At 38.2% G+C, this 13,693-nt stretch overlaps 1 long non-coding RNA gene across 1 annotated transcript in view; it reads right to left on the minus strand.

Moving 5' to 3' along the window:
- LOC148114337 (uncharacterized) overlaps positions 1-13,693 on the minus strand; it is a 133,781-nt gene that overhangs the window by 27,515 nt on the left and 92,573 nt on the right. The window lies entirely within an intron of this gene.

A 13,693-nucleotide genomic window follows, 5' to 3' on the forward strand; every position in this document is an offset into this window, starting at 1 on the left:
GTGGAAAAACAAGGAATAAAGAAAATTAAAAGTCAAGATAATTAAAATCAGAAAGGATAATAGATCCTTATTAAAAAAGACTTAGACACTTGGAAACACTCCACACTTTCTTCTATTTTCCAAGAGGTATAATAAAAAAAAGTTATTGAAAATGATTGTGTAGATAAGTATATACCTACAAAAGTTTTTTCTTATATTACAGTATCAGCTACATTAACATCCCATCTTCTTTTCCTCAAAACAGGCAGTTAGGCCACACAGTAAGAGAAATTAAGCAATGAGATAGTGGTTTATCTAAAGCAAACTAGATGGGTAAGAAAGAACTTTTTCCATATTTTTATAAATTCAAACCATATTTTTCCTTCATAATTTATTTTGTTTTTAAACTCTCAGTTTTGATTTTATGCTAGCTGTTATTGAATTAAATATTGTGTATGTGTTTGCATTTGTACATGTGTACACTTTCCACTCAGTTTTGACTTTTGGCAACTGCCTAGACTAGTCTCTGGTGTTTTCTTGGCAATTTTTTTTTTGAAGTGATTTGCCACTGCCTGCTTACTAGGTGTGTGAGAGAGAGTGATTGGCCCAAAGTCATTCAGCTACTTTCATGATCTCCTGGTTTCTAGTCTAGTGCCTTTAACCACTGCACCAGACTGGCTTTCAGGACATTCAAATGCCATTTTCTAGCAAAGCTTAAATATACTTAACTTAAACATATATGTCTGAACCAGGGAGAATCTTCTCAGAAATCTTTGAAATTACAGCTTGAAGGAAGCTTATTTGTTTCCTCCTCCTACATAGGTAGTCCTTGATTTACAACCACATCTGAGTACAAAGTTTCCATTTCTAAGCAAGACAGTTGTTAAGTGAATTTTGCCCCATTTTACGAACTTTATTGCCACAGTTGTTAAGTGAATGACTACAATTGTTGAGTTAGTAACAGGGTAATTTATACAGTTATTAAGTGAATCTGGCTTTCCCATTGACTTCGTTGACAGAATGTTGCAAAGTATGATCACGTGACCTCTGGACACTACAACTATCATGAATACCTGCCAGTTGCCAAGCATCCAAATTTTGGTCACGTGATAATGAGGATGCTGCAATGATTTTAAGTGGAAAAAATGGTCATAAGTCCCTTTTTAAAGTGTCATTATAATTTCAGTCACTAAACAAATGAACGTAAATTGAAAAATAATCTGTACAATTTAAAAGCACATGATAAAACTAAGGATATCTGCAGATTCAGTCTAAGACTAAAGGTTGTAAATTAATTCAGAATAAAATTGTATTTGTCCAGATGTAATAACCAGGCCAGGGCTTCTGCCATTCTATTTATGATCTGTTTCCTCAATGTACAACATATGCTGTGAATGGCAATGCTGCAGAATTCATACCAAAAATAAAATTAAAATGAGATATTTACGAAAAATGAGCATGAGGGCAAGGAAAGAGAGAAGTCCTTGGAACTTAATGATCAATAGAACAATCCTGTCAATGGACAGCTTTACTCACAACATGCAATGAAAGCTTTTAAGTAAGAGTAAAGTATCATACTGAATGACACGCATTATCTTGCTGCTTGATTTTTCTTCAGCATGGAGCCTAGAAATGGGAAGAAGGAATGAATGGGAAAAGGCCTTTAAATACTTGTTCTCGTTAGCAAAAATTTACCCTCAAAAATCTCCTTGACTGCAAAGGGAGCTCCTATTTATGTCTAAGGGATTGTAGAAAGATTTCTCTCTCCCATTTCTCCATTCATGTCCATATAAATGATTATCATTAATAGAAAATGATGTCCTTCTCTCCACAGCCATGGAATAAAATAACACGAGACCAAAATGGGAAATCTCCTTTATTTTCATTCACTTGGTGAAAAAAACTTTTCCCCCTGATTCTTGACCTTTTAGCTTCCCTTCCTGATGGTCTATGAAAAGATTTTGTTTCTTTCTCCTTAGGGAGAAGGAATAAGAGAGTAGGAGGCAGCAAGCTGGGAAATGACCTATTTGTAAAATTCACTGTCCTGCCTACTGCATACTATCCATACCAAGACTTAAAATTAAAATTATTGTAGAGAAAACCAAAAAGCTAAGATGTATGACCCAAATGAAATTCTTCTTGCAGACTGAAGCTACTCACATCCAAGACAAATCAATGCATCCAAGAAAGATCAGTAATTTGCTACTGATTGCATAATATGAATGGATGTAAGGTTTCTCATAGTTCAACTACAGAATTTGGTTAACAATATTACTTGGCTTTTGCCTTTGGAATGAGGGCATTGAAGTAATCATACTGAAAACCCAGTGTGCTTCTTGTACACTCTCGGCCACTGCTATTTTGTCAGTCATTCTCTCTCAGCCCAACCTGATTTATAGTGTTGCTGCAGGAAGGAAAACCATGTGTTCTATCTTGAGCTTCTGGGAGAAAGAAGACAATCTAATATGTAATAAGAAATCACAGTTTTGGGTGCTACTGGAAACAGTCTCCCCCTTGAAGAACAAATCTGCCTGAAACACCATGTCATTTCAAGAATGTGATTTAAGTCAATATTATCAAAATTATATATACAGCCTGAGAAGTGCAAACGGAATTCTGAGTGATTTCTACAGCTGAGATTAAGATCATCACAGAAAAACTCTTCTGTTGCCCTATTTTTCTTTCTGAAATACTGTATCACAGAATTTAAAGTGATGAGGAATTATGCTAAGGCTAATATTCACTACTATTGCACTACAGGACATCACTTCTAGTTGACAGCTCCATTAAAGAGCAGCATTTTATAGTACTGACAAAGAAAACCTTCACTTTGTTTTTACTAGCATAATTGGGCAGCAAATATTTGGGTTATCAGTAGATGGCAGCAGGGAGGCACACAAAGTACACCTCTTTGCTACCATGCTTGGTGGCAATCTAGAGTTGTTTAGTTCATATCTGATATGGTCAGATTAGATCCTGTTCATTTTTAAATAAAGAAAGTCTACTGGATTGAGCTGTTAAAAAGAAGAAGCTACAAGGTTGCATAATGTTGTATGCAAACAGTTTTGCAATCCTAAATCAGGTAAAGTATTAAGATAAAATGTTTTAAAGTGTATCTCTGTTTTTTACTGATCCTTGGCAAATGTTGGGACACTTTTTTATTGCATGGAACTTGTGTGTGTGTGTTTTAGAACTTTTGGAAAGCTGTAGAAACTTTAAAATATTTCAGTGCGATTCAAACAAGCCTTCAGCACAATTTAGGCTGAATCTATTTATCAAGTCATTGAATATGGAACATTATAAGTAAGGTAACCATGTAGGGCATCAGGATGCTTTGAGAGCTTTACCCTTTCCTTCCTTCCCTTCCCACCCATGACCTGAGAGCAATATATTCCCCACAAAGTTTGTCTGGTATAATAGTCTTATGACTCTGTCATTTCTATCTTTCTATGAGTCTATTCTGTTACTAACGTCACTGAAATACAAACATTATGCTGGACTGAGTGATGGAAGTAAAATTCTTTACGATAGGCAAAGTGGATGTGAGAAGGCTCAGTTTCTTCTAAGAAGGATAGGTTTTCAAGACATGTGGTACAAAAAAGAGGTTGGAAGCATTTTCAATTCCAATCCTCCCCATTCCGGATGAGAGAGATTGAGCTAACACCCTTGAGTATTGTGGTACATGCATATAGCCACGGAAGTAATGCTACATTGGAATTTATGGATGCTCAAGATTAGTTGCTAGGAGCCGTTTCCCAGTTATATACAATAAATGCCTGAAAGCACAATCCTACATCAGATGCAATATGGTTTTGTTTTGGTTTCTTTGGAATGAAGTGTTGCAAATATCAGTAGAAAAAAAATATTTTTAATATGCTGTAAAACAAACAAACTATGTTTGCTGTATTTAATGAGATCTAGTTGGAAATGTTTGGCTAACTACAAATATTTTCCCACTTCTCTGGATCGATGCCATTTCGGACATATCAGCAGTGAAATGTATCTCCTATTTTTAGACCCAAATATTCTCATCCTCAAGTCAAGGTATATTTTAAACAAAGAATCCAGTTACCACACTACAGAATGATATATGATTAAAAAGGCTAATTATATATTTAGAAAGACTGCACAATGCTTGAAGTATATAAGGATGTGTGCTTTCATATGTGTGTGCGTGCACGCATGTGCGTGTGCCTGTGTGTATATGAAATTTGTATCTGTATAGATTTATTGTAAAGAAACAAGCAGTCAAAAATACACCATAGACTAAGCAGCTATCCTCTAAGATAACCTCTATGGAAGAAGAAGCAGGCTAGAAAGGGTATTGATGCTTTTGAATTTTGGCATTGGGGAAGATTCCTGAGAATGGAAACAACCCAAAAAACAAATGAATCATTAACAAATCAAATCCAGAGTTCTCACAAGAACTACAAGAGGCAGGATAAAATTATCCTGTTTTGGAGACTTTGTGCCAAAATTAGCAATTTAGAGAAAGTCTAATGCTGAGAAATGTAGCATGGAAGACAGGGCAACCAGCATTAAGGTAGATGGAGTGAGAATGGCAATGCATGGTGCTATTTATAAGACCTGAAAGACCTGATTAGGTATAGATTGTCATGGAATAAATATATCTATGTGGTCACTAACTCTGATCTGATGTCACATAATCAACAGATTTATACAGAATTATGTGAAAGGTAATGTAGGAATGTATACAGACCCAGATGTTATGGCTCAAAAAAAAAACCATATCTGAAATGCTATTTTTTAATACCATTTACTAAAATAAATTATCTGCTTGAACAATAATCTGTTCTTTTACTAACTTTCATAAAATATTGGGTGAAACATTTTAATCAAAAATTAACAATTATAACACATTCCTTCTAACAAGTTTCAAAGAGTCTTTCTTTTAGTTCTTGTAAATGTGCTTGAGATAAATAATATGCAAGAGGCAAATGTGTTCAAGTTATTAATTTGTTATTATATACATTTATTTATATTTAAATTGTAAAATTTTAGGCATATCTTTTTAAAGATTTTTTTCATGAACTAGATTGTTTGTCAAGAAATATTAAATGAATATTCTAGTTAAGGAACTATTTTACTGTTTTTGTAAAAATATTTTGAATCTATTCCAACTTCCATTAAAATCAAAAGAAAAAATTCCAAGTAACATTGCCAAAATGAGTCTTCATTCAAAATCCATCTGGGGATTTGTTTCAGCAGGCCCCAAAGCAGACATTTGAAAATACTTAAGATCATTTTCTTTCTGTTTAAAAGCAGTACAATAGTACTAGGAAGGAACTGGTATATTATTTTCCACATGTCTCCAAATTCACGTGTCTGTAAAAATGATATTGGACTCTACTCATTGATGGAATTTTGATATTTGCTTTATTGCACTAATCAAAAATATATAGTCTTCATTTTAAAATAAATTTAATTTCACAAATAGATGTCATCTTTCAGAACCCTAGAAGAATTACTTCCCATCACAATATTCTGAATAATGTATTTCAGATGTTATTTTCTTCCAATTTCCTTATTCAGTATTCAAGGATAACGCTGAAATAGAACAATTTGTTATACAGGACAAGCCATCACTACCACCACACCAAAACACGCACACACGCACACACACACATACAGTGTAATGGCAGGTGTGATCTTGGAAGTTCTTGGAAACAGGGTGAAGGGATGCTGCTTGGAAATAGATAAGAGACAGCAGAATGCAATTGGATAGTGAATGAAGCAAGAGGCTCAGAAAGGACTGTCCATATTTTCTTGGTCTGTAGATGGTACGTAAATTGTATTTGGAATACTTGGAAGATTCTGTTAATGTAATTTAACAAGTAGAATTAGCTTATCTGATCATTCCTGGAAAAGGTCTATTTCCCTTTTATAGACATTGTTAGAGTTATGTCAGCCATTAGAATGACTTGTCTACAAGAGGCAACCAAGCAACTATCACTTCCCCCATTTTAGACTGCTTCCAGTCTTTCATTCTCGAATTCCTTATAGCAAGCAATGAATGGAAACAAGGTTTCTTGCCTAAATTCTGAAAACATTCGCATGCTTTCCAAATTCTTCCCAGTGCAAATAAATAAGACACCAAGCAATGCAATTTGGGAATAGCATTTGAATATCTATCATAGGTGCATCAGAAAAGGAGCCTGTGCCTGCAATTCTGTTTTCTTTGTTATTACAGGTGATTGTTTCTTTAGCATTTCTTCCTCATTAACAGGACAGCTTCTTCTTCTTCTTCTTCTTCTTCTTCTTCTTCTTCTTCTTCTTCTTCTTCTTCTTCTTCTTCTTCTTCTTCTCCTTCTCCTCCTCCTCCTCCTCCTCCTCCTCCTCCTCCTCCTCCTCCTCCTCCTCCTCCTCCTCCTCCTCCTTTTCTGAGTTGGAAGGGACATTGGAGGTCTTCTAAGCCAACCCCTGCTGGTCATCCAGTCCCTTCTTAAAAGGCTCCAGTATTATAGCACCCACACTTCTGAAGGAAGTTGTTCGACTGGTGGATTGTTCTTCCTGTCAGGAAATGTCTCCTTAGTTCTAGGTTGCTTCGCTCTTTGTTCAGTTTCCATTTGTTGCTTCTTGTCTTACCTTCTGGTCAGTGATGGGATTCAGCCGATTCTCACCAGTTCAGGAGAGCTAAGTTTCTGAGCAGTTCAGCGAACCAGCTGTTGAAAGAAACAGCCTTTGTTTTTCCCACCTTACATAGTTAATTCTGTCAGGAAGGCAGGAAGGAGACATTCCGGTGTGCTTCTGCGTGTTGTTTCTAGCCTAATCTTTATCTTTATTGGCCTGCTTAAGTGTTTCAGAAACTGCCTCTGTGGTTAAGTCTTTACATTGTAACAGCTAATGGTTCTTGGCAGTATGCCCTGACTTAATGTAGCCTGAGCTGCTACTCTGGAGTTGTTGTTTTTTTCCTTGGCTGGTACTTTTATTGGGGGCTTAAAGGAGAAGGGTTGTTTTAAGCTTTTTACATTGCTTTACTGATTCCTGGCACTGTCCTTTTGGGGTGTACTTCCAAAAGACAGGATGCAAACTTGGCACTCTGTCTGATTTTTTTTACTGTCTTTCTGGGGAAATGTGATCTTTCCTTAAATCTGGATTATTTCCTTAGGCTATCTTGTGAGGTGAATGAGATCAACTGGTTTCTTTCAGTGGTGCAAATGGATCTAAAGATTGCTTCTTCTGGGTGGGAAAGGGTGCTTTGCCAGTTCACTGAGTTCTCTTGTCTATGGGGATTCTTCGGTCATCCAGGCCATGGTTGTTCCAAAGGTGATTTTTTTCAAGAGGCAACTGGACTTTCTTGGTTCTCATAAAGCCCAGTTGCTCTTGAAAAAGCACCTTTGGGACAGAAGTCTCTTGCATTGCTTCAGAGTGGCCAAGGCATATGATTGCTCACTGAAAGTAAGATTTTAAAAAAATAGGAGGTAGGGGTTTGGATCCTCCTTCCTATTCATTTTAGTTTTCTCTCATGATAATAATGCTTAGTAACATGGCACCAGGCTTGAAGTTTATTTAGATATCTGTGGTATGTACTCATTTTATTGTGATCCTGACAAGTTTGGGAGGGCAGAGACTTGAACCTGGGTCCCCTATATGCTTCATTAATTTGTCTCTTTAGCTTGGCATTTTTTAGCTCAAGTGTGCCCACCCACTTTATGGAGAGCTTAAATGAACTCTCTGCTAAAGGGTTTCATTTTATGAGCAAGAGTTGGCTGCTAATAGTTATCATTGCATTTTAACTATTTTAATTCTTCAAGGTGCTCTGGCACCTTGATTTGTAACTCTGGGTTTAAGGTATTGCTGATGAAAAGAAAGTAATTCAGACAGAATGGTTTAGGTTTCCATGATGGATGTGACTCTCATTGATCTTCAGTGTGTATTCCTCCATTTCTAATCTAATGATTGAAATTTAGGACAGCTTTTTGCAAGCAAAGAAGCTTTTTGTATTATTGTACAGGTAATCTTTGATTTACAACAGTTCATTTAGTGACCATTCAAAGTTACAATGGCACTGAAAAAAGTGACATGACCATTTTTCACGCTTATGACTGCTGCAGCATCCCCATGGTCATGAGAGGCCAGGCGAAGCGAAGCACCCATCAACGTGAGTGGCATTGAGCCCACCCAGTCACATGACCACCCAGCCATACCTACCCAGCCAGTCATTAGGACAGAGAACCAGTTGTTAAATTATTTAACTCCAACCACTGCTTCTGGTGCTTTGGAAAATAGGTTGAACCCCTCTTCTTTGTGGCAACCGCTCAAATATTGGAAAACTGCTTCTTCTAAAGTGAACATTTTTCTTCTCATGAGCCATTCTGAATCAGAAAGTGGATAGATTAGGAAGCGTATGAGGGACAGAAGATTCCATCAGCCTTTTTCTGGCACCTTCTTTCTGTTCTCTGTGATTGTGTTGAGGAAAGGCAGAGGCAATTCTAAATATTGTATGGGGGGGGAGGTGTCTAAGAGATTGGGTCCTTGAAAAGGAAAACAGAAACTAGAGTGAGTGAAAATATAAGGAGTTGTGTTAATCAGATCTTAAAGCATAGGTGACTTTCCTTTTCCCATTTTCTCCCTTTTTTATGGCCTACAAGGGACAAAGTTGTTTGTATTATGAAACTCCTATAAGAAGTCATATCTCTATTTCAGAGAATTTTCAGAGAATCTGGGGGGTGGGTTGGTTTACAGTGGTGGCAGTGCAAACAGTTATTTACACTATTTAGTTTCTTGTGCTCACTGATAGAAGTGACTGTTTCATTTCACTTCCTCACAGATTCCATACACAGTTGTGTTCTGATGCAGAACAAAACCCAGGTTTTTTTGGGGGGGGGGGAAGAGGCGTTAGCAATTTTGTATCAGAATAAACTCAATATTTAATTTTGGACATTCAGGATTAGATAGTTCAACAAACCTTGCATATGAAATTAAACCACAACCTTACATTCTTAACAGTTTAAATAGAACATATTCCTTTTAAACTAATTGAAATTTTATTTTAAATAATGTCCAAAATACCAGTTCTATTCAGTTTATTGCAGATGAAATAGGTGACTGTTATCCAACCATTGTCTCTTGTTATCTGCACAATGAGAATCTGTCTTGGGTGTAATTTTATAGACATGTAGCAGAAGAGAAAAACCTTGAAGGCAAAACATGAAATGAACTGCTTAGAAGTACTGCCAAATGGCACTGCTCTTGGGTGTTAGTTCTGATATTTTAATTGCAGTTGTGATTGAACATCTGTGAATTTCTGTACAACATATCTTAGATAGTGAAATGCTTCCATATGAGCAACTAAAATAAAACAAGCAAAAGAACTTTAAATTCTCTATTTGAAAATGGAATTAACATGTAGCTGAGCCAGTCTTGATCAAGCAAAACAGTGTGTATCAAGCCCTAAAGCAAACTGGTAGCAAATGGTACTATCTAACAAAAGGGAGCGTTTGTGACATACAAATATTTTAGTTCCTTAAATCACCAAATGCTAACAATGTGGACAAAAAGTAAAATGGTATAATTCAATCTGTTTTAATGGAAAATGCTTGAATCTTCATTTTGTTTACAAATAATAGGAAATATGTACCCCAGTGTACCATTCTCCAAATTAAAAACAACAATCATTCAACAAAAATTATGGACAAAAAACATTTTATTAAAATAGATTTACACTCCATTACATAATAATTTATTTTAAAAGAATCCCATTGTAATGGGAAATTTGGTGTCACTAGATACGTTAGATATAATTTTAAAAGTTAAAAAAGCATTCCAATATTTTTGGAAATATTTATACATAGCTTAAGAATTCCTTTTTAGAGTAACTTCCATTGTTAATAGAAGTTATATCACTCCATTTAATGAACAAACCACCAAGAATCAAAGACACAACTACCAACTAGCATTCAACAATAAAAAAGGATACCCACACTATTTTTACGATTAATTAATTAATTAATTAATTAAATTTTTTATACCGCCCTTCTCCTGAAGGACTCAGGGAGGTGCACAGCCAAAAATAAAAACGAACACATATAAAATTTAAAACAATTTAAAAGGAATTAAATAATTTGTCCCATTTCAATTAAAAAAAGACAACCCATATAATTTAAAAATGATCTTGGTATTCAGGCCAGGCCAGCTTGTTGAAACAACAGCGTCTTGAGGGCACGACGAAAGATGTGTAGGTCAGGGATCATCCATACTTCCGGGGCAATTTGTTCCAGAAGGATCTCCCCCTGGGAGTCACCAGTCGACATAGTTTGACCGACGGCACCCCGAGGAGTCCCTCTCTGTGGGAACGTACTGGCCGGTGGGAGGCTATCGGTAGCAGAAGGTGATCTCGTAAGTACCCAGGTCCTAAGTCATGGAGCGCTCTGAAGATAGTAACCAACACCTTGAATCGCACCCGGAAGTCCACCGGGAGGCAGTGCAGCTCGTGCAGGAGAGGTGTTACATGGGAGCGCCATGTCGCTCCCATAAGCACCCGCATGGCTGCATTCTGGACCAGTTGGAGCCTCCAGGTGTTCTTCAAGGGGAGCCCCATGTAGAGAGCATTACAGTAGTCCAGGCGGGAAGTAACGAGGGCATGAGTGACCATGTGTAGGGAGTCCTGATCCAAAAAGGGCCGCAACTGGCGGATCAGGTGAACCTGATAAAAAGCCCCCCTGGCCACGGCTGTCACATGCTCTTCTAAAGACAGCCGTGCATCCAGGACTTCCAAGTTGCCAACTCTCTCTGTGGGGGCCAGAGTTACACCCCAATAGTCAGTGATGACACCAGCTGGCTATACTGGGACGCCGGGAGCCACAGCCACTCAGTCTTGGAGCGGTTGAGTCTGAGCCTGTTTCTCCCCATCCAGATCCGCATGGCCTCCAGGCATCGGGCCATCACGTCAAGCGCATCATTGGAGTGATCTGGGGTGGAAATGTACAGCTGAGTGTCATCAGCGTACTGATGGAACTTCACCCCAAAACCACGGATGATCTCACCCAGCGGCTTCACATAAATGTTGAATAGGAGGGGCAAGAGGACCGACCCCTGTGACACCCCACACACGAGGTGCCTCGGGGTCAATCTTTTCCCCCTGCCAGCACGAACTGCGACCGGTCCGAGAGAAAGGAAGAGAACCACTGCAATATGGTGCCCCCCCCACTCCTAATCCCTCCAACCGGCGCAGCATGATACCATGGTCAATGGTATCAAAAGCCGCTGAGAGATCCAATAGGACCAGGACAGAGGAACAACCCCTGTCCCAAGCCCCCCAGAGATCATCAACCAATGCAACCAATGCCGTTTCCGTGCTATACCCAGGCCTGAAGCCCAAGTGGAACAGATCTAGATAGACAGCTTCATCCAGGTACTGGGGAAACTGTCATGCCACCATACTCTCAACAATTTTTGCCACAAAGCATAGGTTGGAGACAGGATGAGAGTTCGCTAATATAGCCAGGTCCAGAGAAGGCTTCTTGAGGAGGGGCCTCACCACCGCCTCTTTCAAGGTGGGAGGAAAGAAACCCTCACATAAAGAAGCGTTAATAATCTTCTGGAGCCAGCCTCGTGTCGTCTCCCGGGAGGCCAGCACCAACAAGGATGGACACGGGTCCAATAAACATGTGGCAGCACTGAGCCTACCCAGAATCCTGTCCACATCCTCGGGAGTCACCGGGTCAAACTCCTCCCAGATAACACTCTCCAGATCCGCCTCCATCACCCCGCCTGAACCCACCCAATCAGAGTCCAAGCCTTCCTGAATCTGAGCGATTTTGTCCTGCAGATATTGCACAAAATCCTCAGCCCTACCTGCAAGGGGTCTTCCCACGCTCCAGATGAAGGAGGGAGCGGGTCACCCTAAACAGGGCGGCTGGGCTATTATCTCCAAACTCAATAAGAGTGGAAAAATAGTTCGATTTTGCCGCTCTTATCGCCACTAGGTAGGTCTTAATATACGACCTCACTAGTGTCCGGTCAGATTTGGAATGGCTGGCCCTCCAATCACTCTCCAGGCATCTTTTCCGGTGCTTCATCTCCCTCAGTTCTTTGGAAAACCAGGGAGCCAAACAGGATCGGCACCGGGTCAGAGGCCGCAAAGGCATGATGTGATCCAAAGCTCCAGCGGCCACCCTATCCCAGGCGGCCACCAGGTCTTCAGTCGAGTCATGAGCTAGAGCCTCAGGGAATGGCCCAAGCTCTGTCTGGAACCTATCCGGATCCATCAGACGCCTGGGGCAGAACCACCTTGTCGGTTCCGCCGCCCTGCGGCGAGGTGTAGCGGTTTGAAAGTCAAGTCGAAGGAGTGAGTGATCTGACCATGACAAGGGTTCAATAACTATATCCCCTATTTCTAGATCACTCAATCACTGACCTGAGACAAAACACAAGTCCAGAGTATGTCCCCCATGTGGGTAGGTTCATGAACTAACTGGGTCAGGTTCATGGCTGTCATGGAAGCCATGAATTCCCGAGCTGCCTCTGATGTTTCACCGACAGATGGCACCTTACCCCAGAAATTTTTTTAACACCTAAATTTTTCAATGCCCTCTGCAAACATCCCCCCGAATATATACAGAAATGCACTTCCATTGCTATCTTTAAAAAAAAAAGCTGAAAAGTTTCCTAATCTGATTTAAACTGACAGAACAAAATTTATCAAATATTATAGAATATTATGTAAAGGTAGCTTTTTGTGAGAATATAAAATACAATTCCTTTAAAGAAATAAATACTTATGTTTTTAAAGTTAATTCAAAACTAAAATATATTTTATTTAACTAATATTATCAATATTAAGAAGTCTATAGGTCAATTATATTATGGATTACATATTAAGAAAAATGTACTACTAGTAATCACAAATATTCATATATTTTATACAAATCATAAATGTAATGTTCATATTCAAATGTCAAATTCTATTCTACCATGATCAGAAGATATACATTATGATTATAATTTTTCCTATATAAATCACCATGCATACATGGTACAATTTTAAACAAAACATCTTACTTATTTAAAGAGTATATAGATTGCTTTAGTCAACCAACTTTGAACAGTGTTACACGCCTTCTAAAACAACCCTTACAGCTGAACTCAAGAATTCCATAAACAGAATGAAAGAGACCCACCAATGAACAGGGATAGTCATATTTACAATACTTGGACAGACCTCCTTATGAACAAAAAAGAAGGAAGCACCAGACTACCTGACGTGATATTATTCCAATTCTGTTCATTCTTTAGTACTAGATTTATAATAGGGTTATATCTGTTGTATAAAGGAAAAAAAAACTCTTACATAAAATAATATCTTATACAAGTATTGCTGAAATAAATGGCACTGTGCAAGTCATTAATAGGATGGACATTATTTGCAAATATTTCAGGGCAATAAAAAACATAATTGTATTTCATTTTTCTTCCAAATTTTCATCACTACACATACACTGTATGTGTATGCCAAATAACAAGCACTTATAAAACAGCAGTCGCCAAATGCTGAGGTTTTCTTCATAGAATATGTTCATACAATATGCTTATACTGAGATTTGGTAAACAAAAAGTTTGGTATCATGGAGCTAAATAGCAATTACTCATGTGCCATGCCTTTGCTTATTTAGGGCTACATAGATTATGAAAGTTAGCTAGGATTAAAAGATTATTCTCTTCAAAGTTTATGAGTGGATTGAAATATCTGTAG

This window comes from Pantherophis guttatus, chromosome 4, assembly GCF_059756535.1.
Source record: "Pantherophis guttatus breed Tessera chromosome 4, ASM5975653v1, whole genome shotgun sequence".
In the NCBI taxonomy this organism is placed as follows: domain Eukaryota; kingdom Metazoa; phylum Chordata; class Lepidosauria; order Squamata; family Colubridae; genus Pantherophis; species Pantherophis guttatus.